The following is a 14,507-nucleotide window of genomic DNA, read 5'->3' on the forward strand; positions in this document are numbered from 1 at the left end:
ACAGAGGCGGGGAATCAGAGGCAGGGAAACACAGGTGGGGAATCAGATATGGGGAATCAGAGGTGGGGAATCAGAGGTTTGGAAACAGAGACAGGGAATCAGAGGCGGGGAGTCAGAGGCGGGGAATCAAAGGCAGGGAATCAGATGTGCGGAATCAGAGATGGGGAATCAGAGGCAGCGAAAAAGAGGTGGGGAACCAGAGGCGGGGAATCAGAGGCCGGGAATTAGAGGCCGGGAATGAGAGGCCGGGAATCAGAGGCCGGGGAATCATAGGCGGGGAATCAGAGATGGGGAATCAGAGGCGGGGAATCAAACACGGGGAATCAGAGCTGGGGAATCAGAGGCGGGGAATCAGAGTTGGGGAATCAGATTTGGGGAATCAGAGGTGGGGAATCAGGGGCGGGGAATCAGTGGCAGGGAATCAGAGGCGGGGAATCAGAGGCGGGGAATCAGAGGCAGGGAATCAGACACGGGGAATCAGAGGCGGGGAATCAGAGATGGGGAATCAGAGGCAGTGAATCAGAGGCAGGGAATCGGACGCCGGGAATCAGGGGCGGGGAATCAGAGCTGGGGAATCAGAGGCCGGGAATCAGAGTTGGGGAATCAGAGGCGGGGAATCAGATATGGAGAATCAGAGGTGGGGAATCAGGGGCGGGGAATCAGTCGCAGGGAATCAGAGAAGGGGAATCAGAGGCGGGGAGTCAGAGGCAGGGAATCAGACACGTGGAATCAGAGGCGGGGAATCAGGGATGGGGAATCAGAGGCTGGTAATCAGAGGTGGGGAATCAGAGTCCGGGAATCAGAGATGGGGAATCAGAGGCGGGGAATCAGATATGGGGAATCAGAGGCGGGGAATCAGAGGCGGGGAAACAGAGGCGGTGAATCAGATATGGCGAATCAGTGGTGGCGAATCAGAGGTAGAGAATCAGAGATGGGGAAGCAGAGGTGGGGAATCAGATGTGATGAATAAGAGATGGGGAATCAGAGGCGGGGTATCAGAGGTGGGGAATCAGAGTCCGGGAATCAGAGATGGGGAATCAGAGGCGGGGAATCAGATATGGGGAATCAGAGGCAGGGAATCAGATGCTGGGAATCAGATGCAGGGAATCAGATGCGGGGATCAGAGGCGGGGAATCAGAGCTGGGGAATCAGAGGTGGGGAATCAGAGTTGGGGAATCAGAGGCGGGGACTTAGATATGGGGAAACAGAGGCGGGGAATCAGAGGCGGGGAAACAGAGGCGGGGAATCGGATATGGGGAATCAGAGGTGGGGAATCAGAGGCAGGGAATTAGATGTGCGGAATCAGAGATGGGCAATCAGAGGCAGGGTATCAGAATCAGAAGCAGGGAATAAGACGCGGGGAATCAGAGGCGGGGAATCAGAGCTGGGGAAGCAGAGGCAGTGAATCTGAGGCGGGGAATCAGAGGCAGGGAATCGGATGTGCGGAATCAGAGATGGGGAATCAGAGGTGGGGAATCAGAGGCAGTGAATCAAACATGGGTAATCAGAGGCGGGGAATCAGAGGCAGGAATTCAGACACGGGGAAACAGAGGCGGGGAATCAGAGGTGGGCAAATAGAGGCGGGGAATCAGATATGGGGAAACAGAGGCGGGGAATCAGAGGCGGGGAAACAGAGGCAGTGAATCAGATATGGGGAATCAGAGGTGGGGAATCAGAGGTTGGGAATCAGAGGCAGGGAATCAGAGGCTGGGAATCAGATGCAGGGAATCAGATGCGTGGAATCAGAGGCGGGGAATCAGAGCTGGGGAATCAGAGGTGGGGAATCAAAGTTGGGGAATCAGAGGCGGGGACTTAGATATTGGGAAACAGAGGCGGGGAATCAAAGCGGGGAAACAGAGGCGGGGAATCAGACATGGGTAATCAGAGGCGGGGAATCAGAGGCAGGAAATCAGAAACGGGGAATCAGAGGCGGGGAATCAGAGCTGGGAAATTAAAGGCAGGGAATCAGAGTTGGGGATTCAGAGGCGGGGAATCAGATATGGGGAAACAGAGGCGGGGAATCAGAGGCGGGTAAATAGAGGCGGGGAATCAGATATGGGGAAACAGAGGCGGGGAATCAGAGGCGGGGAAACAGAGGCGGGGAATCAGATATGGGGAATCAGAGGTGGGGAATCAGAGGTTGGGAATCAGAGGCAGGGAATCAGAGGCTGGGAATCAGATGCAGGGAATCAGTTGCGGGGAATCAGAGGCGGGGAATCAGAGCTGGGGAATCAGAGGTGGGGAATCAAAGTTGGGGAATCAGAGGCGGGGACTTAGATATGGGGAAACAGAGGTGCGGAATCAGAGGCGGGGAAACAGAGGCAGGGAATCAGATATGGGGAATCAGAGGTGGGGAATCAGAGGCAGGGAATTAGATGTGCGGAATCAGAAATGGGGAATCAGAGGCAGGGAATCAGAATCAGAAGCAGGGAATCAGAGGCCGGGAATCACAGGCCGGAATCAGATGCCAGGAATAAGAGGCCGGGAATCAGAGTCCGCGAATCAGAGTCCGGGAATCAGAGATGGGGAATCAGAGGCGGGGAGTGAGATATGGGGAATCAGAGGCGGGGAATCACAGGCGGGGAAACAGAGGCGAGGAATCAGATATGGGGAATCAGAGGTGGCGAATCAAAGGCGGTGAATCAGAGATGGGGAATCAGAGGCGGGGAATGAGAGAAAGGGAATCAAACACGGGGAATCAGAGGCGGGGAATCAGAGCTGGGTTATCAGAGGCGGGGAATCAGAGTTGGGGAATCAGAGGCGGGGAATCAGAGCTGGGGAATCAGAGGTGGGGAATCAGAGGCAGGGAATCGGATGTGCGGAATCAGAGATGGGGAATCAGAGGTGGGAAATTCAGAGGCGGGGAATCAGAGATGGGGATTCAGAGGCGGGGAATCAGAGGCAGGGAATCAGACGCGGGGAATCAGAGGCGGGGAATCAGAGTCCAGGAATCAGAGGCGGGGAATCAGAGTTGGGGAATCAGAGGCAGGGAATCAAACACGGTGAATCAGAGGCAGGGAATCAGAGCTGGAGAATCAGAGGCGGGGAATCAGAGGTGGGGAATCAGGGGCGGGGAATCAGTGGCAGGGAATCAGAGGCGGGGAAACAGAGGCAGGGAATCAGAGGCAGGGAATCAGACACGGGGAATCAGAGGCGGGGAATCAGAGATGGGGAATCAGAGCTGGGGAATCAGAGGCCGGGAATCAGAGTTGGGGAATCAGAGGCGGGGAATCAGATATGGAGAATCAGAGGTGGGGAAACAGGGGCGGGGAATGAGTCTCAGGGAATCAGAGAAGGGGAATCAGAGGCGGGGAATCAGAGGCAGGGAATCAGACACGTGGAATCAGAGGCGGGGAATCAGGGATGGGGAATCAGAGGCTGGTAATCAGAGGTGGGGAATCAGAGTCCGGGAATCAGAGATGGGGAATCAGAGGCGGGGAATCAGATATGGGGAATCAGAGGTGGGGAATCACAGGCGGGGAAACAGAGGCGGTGAATCAGATATGGCGAATCAGTGGTGGCGAATCAGAGGTAGAGGATCAGAGATGGTGAAGCAGAGGTGGGGAATCAGATGTGATGAATAAGAGATGGGGAATCAGAGGCGAGGTATCAGAGGCGGAAATCAGATATGGGGAAACAGAGGCGGGGAATCAGAGGCAGGGAAACAGAGGCGGGGAATCTGATATGGGGAATCAGAGGTGGCGAATGAAAGGCGGTGACTCAGAGATGGGGAATCAGAGGCGGGGAATCAGAGTTGGGGAATCGGAGGCAGGGAATCAGAGGCGGGGAATCAGAGGCGGGGAATGAGAGGCAGGGAATCAGATATGGGGATTCAGAGGTGGGGAATCAGAGGTTGGGAATCAGAGGCGGGGAATTAGATATGGGAAACAGAGGCGGGGAATCAGAGGTGGGGAAACAGAGTTGGGGAATCAGAGGCGGGGAATCAGAGTTGGGGAATCAGAGGTGGGGAATCAGAGGTGGGGAATCAGGGGCGGGGAATCAGAGGTGCGGAAACAGAGGCGGGGAATCAGATATGGGGAATCAGAGGTGGGGAATCAGGGGCGGGGTATCAGAGGCTGGGTATCAGACACGAGGATTCAGAGGCGGGGAATCAGAGATGGGGATTCAGAGGCGGGGAATCAGAGGCAGGGAATCAGACGCGGGGAATCAGAGGCGGGGAATCAGAGTCCAGGAATCAGAGGCGGGGAATCAGAGTTGGGGAATCAGAGGCAGGGAATCAAACACGGTGAATCAGAGGCAGGGAATCAGAGCTGGAGAATCAGAGGCGGGGAATCAGAGTTGGGGAATCAGAGGCGGGAAATCAGATATGGGGAAACAGAGGCGGGGAATCAGAGGCAGGGAAACACAGGTGGGGAATCAGATATGGGGAATCAGAGGTGGGGAATCAGAGGTTTGGAAACAGAGACAGGGAATCAGAGGCGGGGAGTCAGAGGCGGGGAATCAAAGGCAGGGAATCAGATGTGCGGAATCAGAGATGGGGAATCAGAGGCAGCGAAAAAGAGGTGGGGAACCAGAGGCGGGGAATCAGAGGCCGGGAATTAGAGGCCGGGAATGAGAGGCCGGGAATCAGAGGCCGGGGAATCATAGGCGGGGAATCAGAGATGGGGAATCAGAGGCGGGGAATCAAACACGGGGAATCAGAGCTGGGGAATCAGAGGCGGGGAATCAGAGTTGGGGAATCAGATTTGGGGAATCAGAGGTGGGGAATCAGGGGCGGGGAATCAGTGGCAGGGAATCAGAGGCGGGGAATCAGAGGCGGGGAATCAGAGGCAGGGAATCAGACACGGGGAATCAGAGGCGGGGAATCAGAGATGGGGAATCAGAGGCAGTGAATCAGAGGCAGGGAATCGGACGCCGGGAATCAGGGGCGGGGAATCAGAGCTGGGGAATCAGAGGCCGGGAATCAGAGTTGGGGAATCAGAGGCGGGGAATCAGATATGGAGAATCAGAGGTGGGGAATCAGGGGCGGGGAATCAGTCGCAGGGAATCAGAGAAGGGGAATCAGAGGCGGGGAGTCAGAGGCAGGGAATCAGACACGTGGAATCAGAGGCGGGGAATCAGGGATGGGGAATCAGAGGCTGGTAATCAGAGGTGGGGAATCAGAGTCCGGGAATCAGAGATGGGGAATCAGAGGCGGGGAATCAGATATGGGGAATCAGAGGCGGGGAATCAGAGGCGGGGAAACAGAGGCGGTGAATCAGATATGGCGAATCAGTGGTGGCGAATCAGAGGTAGAGAATCAGAGATGGGGAAGCAGAGGTGGGGAATCAAATGTGATGAATAAGAGATGGGGAATCAGAGGCGGGGTATCAGAGGTGGGGAATCAGAGTCCGGGAATCAGAGATGGGGAATCAGAGGCGGGGAATCAGATATGGGGAATCAGAGGCAGGGAATCAGAGGCTGGGAATCAGATGCAGGGAATCAGATGCGGGGATCAGAGGCGGGGAATCAGAGCTGGGGAATCAGAGGTGGGGAATCAGAGTTGGGGAATCAGAGGCGGGGACTTAGATATGGGCAAACAGAGGCGGGGAATCAGAGGCGGGGAAACAGAGGCGGGGAATCGGATATGGGGAATCAGAGGTGGGGAATCAGAGGCAGGGAATTAGATGTGCGGAATCAGAGATGGGCAATCAGAGGCAGGGTATCAGAATCAGAAGCAGGGAATAAGACGCGGGGAATCAGAGGCGGGGAATCAGAGCTGGGGAAGCAGAGGCAGTGAATCTGAGGCGGGGAATCAGAGGCAGGGAATCGGATGTGCGGAATCAGAGATGGGGAATCAGAGGTGGGGAATCAGAGGCAGTGAATCAAACATGGGTAATCAGAGGCGGGGAATCAGAGGCAGGAATTCAGACACGGGGAAACAGAGGCGGGGAATCAGAGGTGGGCAAATAGAGGCGGGGAATCAGATATGGGGAAACAGAGGCGGGGAATCAGAGGCGGGGAAACAGAGGCAGGGAATCAGATATGGGGAATCAGAGGTGGGGAATCAGAGGTTGGGAATCAGAGGCAGGGAATCAGAGGCTGGGAATCAGATGCAGGGAATCAGATGCGTGGAATCAGAGGCGGGGAATCAGAGCTGGGGAATCAGAGGTGGGGAATCAAAGTTGGGGAATCAGAGGCGGGGACTTAGATATTGGGAAACAGAGGCGGGGAATCAAAGTGGGGAAACAGAGGCGGGGAATCAGACATGGGTAATCAGCGGCGGGGAATCAGAGGCAGGAAATCAGAAACGGGGAATCAGAGGCGGGGAATCAGAGCTGGGAAATTAAAGGCAGGGAATCAGAGTTGGGGATTCAGAGGCGGGGAATCAGATATGGGGAAACAGAGGCGGGGAATCAGAGGCGGGTAAATAGAGGCGGGGAATCAGATATGGGGAAACAGAGGCGGGGAATCAGAGGCGGGGAAACAGAGGCGGGGAATCAGATATGGGGAATCAGAGGTGGGGAATCAGAGGTTGGGAATCAGAGGCAGGGAATCAGAGGCTGGGAATCAGATGCAGGGAATCAGTTGCGGGGAATCAGAGGCGGGGAATCAGAGCTGGGGAATCAGAGGTGGGGAATCAAAGTTGGGGAATCAGAGGCGGGGACTTAGATATGGGGAAACAGAGGTGCGGAATCAGAGGCGGGGAAACAGAGGCAGGGAATCAGATATGGGGAATCAGAGGTGGGGAATCAGAGGCAGGGAATTAGATGTGCGGAATCAGAAATGGGGAATCAGAGGCAGGGAATCAGAATCAGAAGCAGGGAATCAGAGGCCGGGAATCACAGGCCGGAATCAGATGCCAGGAATAAGAGGCCGGGAATCAGAGTCCGCGAATCAGAGTCCGGGAATCAGAGATGGGGAATCAGAGGCGGGGAGTGAGATATGGGGAATCAGAGGCGGGGAATCACAGGCGGGGAAACAGAGGCGAGGAATCAGATATGGGGAATCAGAGGTGGCGAATCAAAGGCGGTGAATCAGAGATGGGGAATCAGAGGCGGGGAATGAGAGAAAGGGAATCAAACACGGGGAATCAGAGGCGGGGAATCAGAGCTGGGTTATCAGAGGCGGGGAATCAGAGTTGGGGAATCAGAGGCGGGGAATCAGAGCTGGGGAATCAGAGGTGGGGAATCAGAGGCAGGGAATCGGATGTGCGGAATCAGAGATGGGGAATCAGAGGTGGGAAATTCAGAGGCGGGGAATCAGAGATGGGGATTCAGAGGCGGGGAATCAGAGGCAGGGAATCAGACGCGGGGAATCAGAGGCGGGGAATCAGAGTCCAGGAATCAGAGGCGGGGAATCAGAGTTGGGGAATCAGAGGCAGGGAATCAAACACGGTGAATCAGAGGCAGGGAATCAGAGCTGGAGAATCAGAGGCGGGGAATCAGAGGTGGGGAATCAGGGGCGGGGAATCAGTGGCAGGGAATCAGAGGCGGGGAAACAGAGGCAGGGAATCAGAGGCAGGGAATCAGACACGGGGAATCAGAGGCGGGGAATCAGAGATGGGGAATCAGAGCTGGGGAATCAGAGGCCGGGAATCAGAGTTGGGGAATCAGAGGCGGGGAATCAGATATGGAGAATCAGAGGTGGGGAAACAGGGGCGGGGAATCAGTCTCAGGGAATCAGAGAAGGGGAATCAGAGGCGGGGAATCAGAGGCAGGGAATCAGACACGTGGAATCAGAGGCGGGGAATCAGGGATGGGGAATCAGAGGCTGGTAATCAGAGGTGGGGAATCAGAGTCCGGGAATCAGAGATGGGGAATCAGAGGCGGGGAATCAGATATGGGGAATCAGAGGCGGGGAATCACAGGCGGGGAAACAGAGGCGGTGAATCAGATATGGCGAATCAGTGGTGGCGAATCAGAGGTAGAGGATCAGAGATGGTGAAGCAGAGGTGGGGAATCAGATGTGATGAATAAGAGATGGGGAATCAGAGGCGAGGTATCAGAGGCGGAAATCAGATATGGGGAAACAGAGGCGGGGAATCAGAGGCAGGGAAACAGAGGCGGGGAATCTGATATGGGGAATCAGAGGTGGCGAATGAAAGGCGGTGACTCAGAGATGGGGAATCAGAGGCGGGGAATCAGAGTTGGGGAATCAGAGGCGGGGAATCAGATATGGGGAAACAGAGGTGGGGAATCAGAGGCAGGGAAACAGAGGTGGGGAATCAGATATGGGGAATCAGAGGTGGGGAATCAGAGGTTGGGAAACAGAGGCAGGGAATCAGAGGTGGGGATTCAGAGGTGGGGAATCAGAGGCAGGGAATCAGATGTGCGGAATCAGAGATGGGGAATCAGAGGCAGCGAATCAGAGGCGGGGAACCAGAGGCGGGGAATCAGAGGCCAGGTATCAGAACCGGGAATGAGAGGCCAGGAATCAGAGGCCGGGAATCAGAGGCCGGGAATCAGAGATGGGGAATCAGAGGCGGGGAATCAAACACGGGGAATCAGAGCTGGGGAATTAGAGGCGGGGAATCAGAGTTGGGGAATCAGAGGCGGGGAATCAGATATGGGGAATCAGAGGCGGGGAATCAGAGGCGGGCAATCAGAGGCGGGGAATCAGAGGCGCAGAAACAGAGGCGGGGTATCAGAGGCTGGGTATCAGACACGGGGATTCAGAGGCGGGGAATCAGAGATGGGGAATCAGAGGCAGGGAATCAGACACGGGGAATCAGAGGCGGGGAATCAGAGCCTGGGAATCAAAGGCGGGGATTCAGAGGCGGGGAATCAGAGGCGGGGAATCAGAGGCAGGGATTCGGATGTGCGGAATCAGAGATGGGGAATCAGAGGTGGGGAATCAGAGTCCAGGAATCAGAGATGGGGAATCAGAGGCGGGGAATCAGAGGCGGGAAAACATAGGTGGGGAATCAGATACGGGGAATCAGAGGTGGGGAATGAGAGGCAGGGAATCAGAGTTGGGGATTCAGAGGCGGGGAATCAGAGCTGGGGAATCGGAGTCAGGGAATCAGAGGCGGGGAATCAGAGGCGGGGAATGAGAGGCAGGGAATCAGATATGGGGATTCAGAGGTGGGGAATCAGAGGTTGGGAATCAGAGGCGGGGAATTAGATATGGGGAAACAGAGGCGGGTAATCAGAGGTGGGGAAACAGAGTTGGGGAATCAGAGGCAGGGAATCAGAGTTGGGGAATCAGAGGTGGGGAATCAGATATGGGGAAACGGAGGCGGGGAATCAGAGGCGGGCAAATAGAGGCGGGGAATCAGATATGGGGAAACAGAGGCGGGGAATCAGAGGCGGGGAAACAGAGGCGGGGAATCAGATATGGGGAATCAGAGGTGGGGAATCAGAGGTTGGGAATCAGAGGCAGGGAATCAGAGGCTGGGAATCAGATGCAGGGAATCAGATGCGGGGAATCAGAGGCGGGGAATCAGAGCTGGGGAATCAGAGGTGGGGATTCAAAGTTGGGGAATCAGAGGCGGGGACTTAGATATGGGGAAACAGAGGTGGGGAATCAGAGGCGGGGAAACAGAGGCAGGGAATCAGATATGGGGAATCAGAGGTGGGGAATCAGAGGCAGGGAATTAGATGTGCGGAATCAGAAATGGGGAATCAGAGGCAGGGAATCAGAATCAGAAGCAGGGAATCAGAGGCCGGGAATCAGAGGCCGGAATCAGATGCCAGGAATAAGATGCCGGGAATCAGAGTCCGCGAATCAGAGTCCGGGAATCAGAGATGGGGAATCAGAGGCGGGGAGTGAGATATGGGGAATCAGAGGCGGGGAATCACAGGCGGGGAAACAGAGGCGAGGAATCAGATATGGGGAATCAGAGGTGGCGAATCAAAGGCGGTGAATCAGAGATGGGGAATCAGAGGCGGGGAATGAGAGAAAGGGAATCAAACACGGGGAATCAGAGGCGGGGAATCAGAGCTGGGTTATCAGAGGCGGGGAATCAGAGTTGGGGAATCAGAGGCGGGGAATCAGAGCTGGGGAATCAGAGGTGGGGAATAAGAGGCAGGGAATCGGATGTGCGGAATCAGAGATGGGGAATCAGAGGTGGGAAATTCAGAGGCGGGGAATCAGAGATGGGGAATCAGACGCGGGGAATCAGAGGCGGGGAATCAGAGCTGGAGAATCAGAGGCGGGGAATCAGTGGCAGGGAATCAGAGGCGGGGAAACAGAGGCAGGGAATCAGAGGCAGGGAATCAGACACGGGGAATCAGAGGCGGGGAATCAGAGATGGGGAATCAGAGGCAGTGAATCAGAGGCAGGGAATTGGATGCCGGGAATCAGAGGCGGGGAATCAGAGCTGGGGAATCAGAGGCCGGGAATCAGAGTTGGGGAATCAGAGGCGGGGACTTAGATATGGGGAAACAGAGGCGGGGAATCAGAGGCGGGGAAACAGAGGCGGGGAATCGGATATGGGGAATCAGAGGTGGGGAATCAGAGGCAGGGAATTAGATGTGCGGAATCAGAGATGGGCAATCAGAGGCAGGGTATCAGAATCAGAAGCAGGGAATAAGACGCGGGGAATCAGAGGCGGGGAATCAGAGCTGGGGAAGCAGAGGCAGTGAATCTGAGGCGGGGAATCAGAGGCAGGGAATCGGATGTGCGGAATCAGAGATGGGGAATCAGAGGTGGGGAATCAGAGGCAGTGAATCAAACATGGGTAATCAGAGGCGGGGAATCAGAGGCAGGAATTCAGACACGGGGAAACAGAGGCGGGGAATCAGAGGTGGGCAAATAGAGGCGGGGAATCAGATATGGGGAAACAGAGGCGGGGAATCAGAGGCGGGGAAACAGAGGCGGGGAATGAGATATGGGGAATCAGAGGTGGGGAATCAGAGGTTGGGAATCAGAGGCAGGGAATCAGAGGCTGGGAATCAGATGCAGGGAATCAGATGCGTGGAATCAGAGGCGGGGAATCAGAGCTGGGGAATCAGAGGTGGGGAATCAAAGTTGGGGAATCAGAGGCGGGGACTTAGATATTGGGAAACAGAGGCGGGGAATCAAAGCGGGGAAACAGAGGCGGGGAATCAGACATGGGTAATCAGAGGCGGGGAATCAGAGGCAGGAAATCAGAAACGGGGAATCAGAGGCGGGGAATCAGAGCTGGGAAATTAAAGGCAGGGAATCAGAGTTGGGGATTCAGAGGCGGGGAATCAGATATGGGGAAACAGAGGCGGGGAATCAGAGGCGGGTAAATAGAGGCGGGGAATCAGATATGGGGAAACAGAGGCGGGGAATCAGAGGCGGGGAAACAGAGGCGGGGAATCAGATATGGGGAATCAGAGGTGGGGAATCAGAGGTTGGGAATCAGAGGCAGGGAATCAGAGGCTGGGAATCAGATGCAGGGAATCAGTTGCGGGGAATCAGAGGCGGGGAATCAGAGCTGGGGAATCAGAGGTGGGGAATCAAAGTTGGGGAATCAGAGGCGGGGACTTAGATATGGGGAAACAGAGGTGCGGAATCAGAGGCGGGGAAACAGAGGCAGGGAATCAGATATGGGGAATCAGAGGTGGGGAATCTGAGGCAGGTAATTAGATGTGCGGAATCAGAAATGGGGAATCAGAGGCAGGGAATCAGAATCAGAAGCAGGGAATCAGAGGCCGGGAATCACAGGCCGGAATCAGATGCCAGGAATAAGAGGCCGGGAATCAGAGTCCGCGAATCAGAGTCCGGGAATCAGAGATGGGGAATCAGAGGCGGGGAGTGAGATATGGGGAATCAGTGGCGGGGAATCACAGGCGGGGAAACAGAGGCGAGGAATCAGATATGGGGAATCAGAGGTGGCGAATCAAAGGCGGTGAATCAGAGATGGGGAATCAGAGGCGGGGAATGAGAGAAAGGGAATCAAACACGGGGAATCAGAGGCGGGGAATCAGAGCTGGGTTATCAGAGGCGGGGAATCAGAGTTGGGGAATCAGAGGCGGGGAATCAGAGCTGGGGAATCAGAGGTGGGGAATCAGAGGCAGGGAATCGGATGTGCGGAATCAGAGATGGGGAATCAGAGGTGGGAAATTCAGAGGCGGGGAATCAGAGATGGGGATTCAGAGGCGGGGAATCAGAGGCAGGGAATCAGACGCGGGGAATCAGAGGCGGGGAATCAGAGTCCAGGAATCAGAGGCGGGGAATCAGAGTTGGGGAATCAGAGGCAGGGAATCAAACACGGTGAATCAGAGGCAGGGAATCAGAGCTGGAGAATCAGAGGCGGGGAATCAGAGGTGGGGAATCAGGGGCGGGGAATCAGTGGCAGGGAATCAGAGGCGGGGAAACAGAGGCAGGGAATCAGAGGCAGGGAATCAGACACGGGGAATCAGAGGCGGGGAATCAGAGATGGGGAATCAGAGCTGGGGAATCAGAGGCCGGGAATCAGAGTTGGGGAATCAGAGGCGGGGAATCAGATATGGAGAATCAGAGGTGGGGAAACAGGGGCGGGGAATCAGTCTCAGGGAATCAGAGAAGGGGAATCAGAGGCGGGGAATCAGAGGCAGGGAATCAGACACGTGGAATCAGAGGCGGGGAATCAGGGATGGGGAATCAGAGGCTGGTAATCAGAGGTGGGGAATCAGAGTCCGGGAATCAGAGATGGGGAATCAGAGGCGGGGAATCAGATATGGGGAATCAGAGGCGGGGAATCACAGGCGGGGAAACAGAGACGGTGAATCAGATATGGCGAATCAGTGGTGGCGAATCAGAGGTAGAGGATCAGAGATGGTGAAGCAGAGGTGGGGAATCAGATGTGATGAATAAGAGATGGGGAATCAGAGGCGAGGTATCAGAGGCGGAAATAAGATATGGGGAAACAGAGGCGGGGAATCAGAGGCAGGGAAACAGAGGCGGGGAATCTGATATGGGGAATCAGAGGTGGCGAATGAAAGGCGGTGACTCAGAGATGGGGAATCAGAGGCGGGGAATCAGAGTTGGGGAATCAGAGGCGGGGAATCAGATATGGGGAAACAAAGGTGGGGAATCAGAGGCAGGGAAACAGAGGCAGGGAATCAGAGGTGGGGAGTCAGAGGTGGGGAATCAGAGGCAGGGAATCAGATGTGCGGAATCAGAGATGGGGAATCAGAGGCAGCGAATCAGAGGCGGGGAACCAGAGGCGGGGAATCAGAGGCCAGGTATCAGAACCGGGAATGAGAGGCCGGGAATCAGAGGCCGGGAATCAGAGGCCGGGAATCAGAGATGGGGAATCAGAGGCGGGGAATCAAACACGGGGAATCAGAGCTGGGGAATTAGAGGCGGGGAATCAGAGTTGGGGAATCAGAGGCGGGGAATCAGATATGGGGAAACAGAGGCGGGGAATCAGAGGCGGGCAATCAGAGGCGGGGAATCAGAGGCGCAGAAACAGAGGCGGGGTATCAGATATGGGGAATCAGAGGTGGGGAATCAGGGACGGGGTATCAGAGGCTGGGTATCAGACACGGGGATTCAGAGGCGGGGAATCAGAGATGGGGAATCAGAGGCAGGGAATCAGACACGGGGAATCAGAGGCGGGGAATCAGAGCCTGGGAATCAAAGGCGGGGATTCAGAGGCGGGGAATCAGATACGGGGAATCAGAGGTGGGGAATGAGAGGCAGGGAATCAGAGTTGGGGATTCAGAGGCGGGGAATCAGAGCTGGGGAATCGGAGGCAGGGAATCAGAGGCGGGGAATCAGAGGCGGGGAATGAGAGGCAGGGAATCAGATATGGGGATTCAGAGGTGGGGAATCAGAGGTTGGGAATCAGAGGCGGGGAATTAGATATGGGGAAACAGAGGCGGGTAATCAGAGGTGGGGAAACAGAGTTGGGGAATCAGAGGCAGGGAATCAGAGTTGGGGAATCAGAGGTGGGGAATCAGATATGGGGAAACAGAGGCGGGGAATCAGAGGCGGGCAAATAGAGGCGGGGAATCAGATATGGGGAAACAGAGGCGGGGAATCAGAGGCGGGGAAACAGAGGCGGGGAATCAGAGGCAGGGAATCAGATATGGGGAATCAGAGGTGGGGAATCAGAGGTTGGGAATCAGAGGCAGGGAATCAGAGGCTGGGAATCAGATGCAGGGAATCAGATGCGGGGAATCAGAGGCGGGGAATCAGAGCTGGGGAATCAGAGGTGGGGAATCAAAGTTGGGGAATCAGAGGCGGGGACTTAGATATGGGGAAACAGAGGTGGGGAATCAGAGGCGGGGAAACAGAGGCAGGGAATCAGATATGGGGAATCAGAGGTGGGGAATCAGAGGCAGGGAATTAGATGTGCGGAATCAGAAATGGGGAATCAGAGGCAGGGAATCAGAATCAGAAGCAGGGAATCAGAGGCCGGGAATCAGAGGCCGGAATCAGATGCCAGGAATAAGATGCCGGGAATCAGAGTCCGCGAATCAGAGTCCGGGAATCAGAGATGGGGAATCAGAGGCGGGGAGTGAGATATGGGGAATCAGAGGCGGGGAATCACAGGCGGGGAAACAGAGGCGAGGAATCAGATATGGGGAATCAGAGGTGGCGAATCAAAGGCGGTGAATCAGAGATGGGGAATCAGAGGCGGGGAATGAGAGAAAGGGAATCAAACA

This window comes from Narcine bancroftii, chromosome 2 (assembly GCF_036971445.1).
Source record: "Narcine bancroftii isolate sNarBan1 chromosome 2, sNarBan1.hap1, whole genome shotgun sequence".
In the NCBI taxonomy this organism is placed as follows: domain Eukaryota; kingdom Metazoa; phylum Chordata; class Chondrichthyes; order Torpediniformes; family Narcinidae; genus Narcine; species Narcine bancroftii.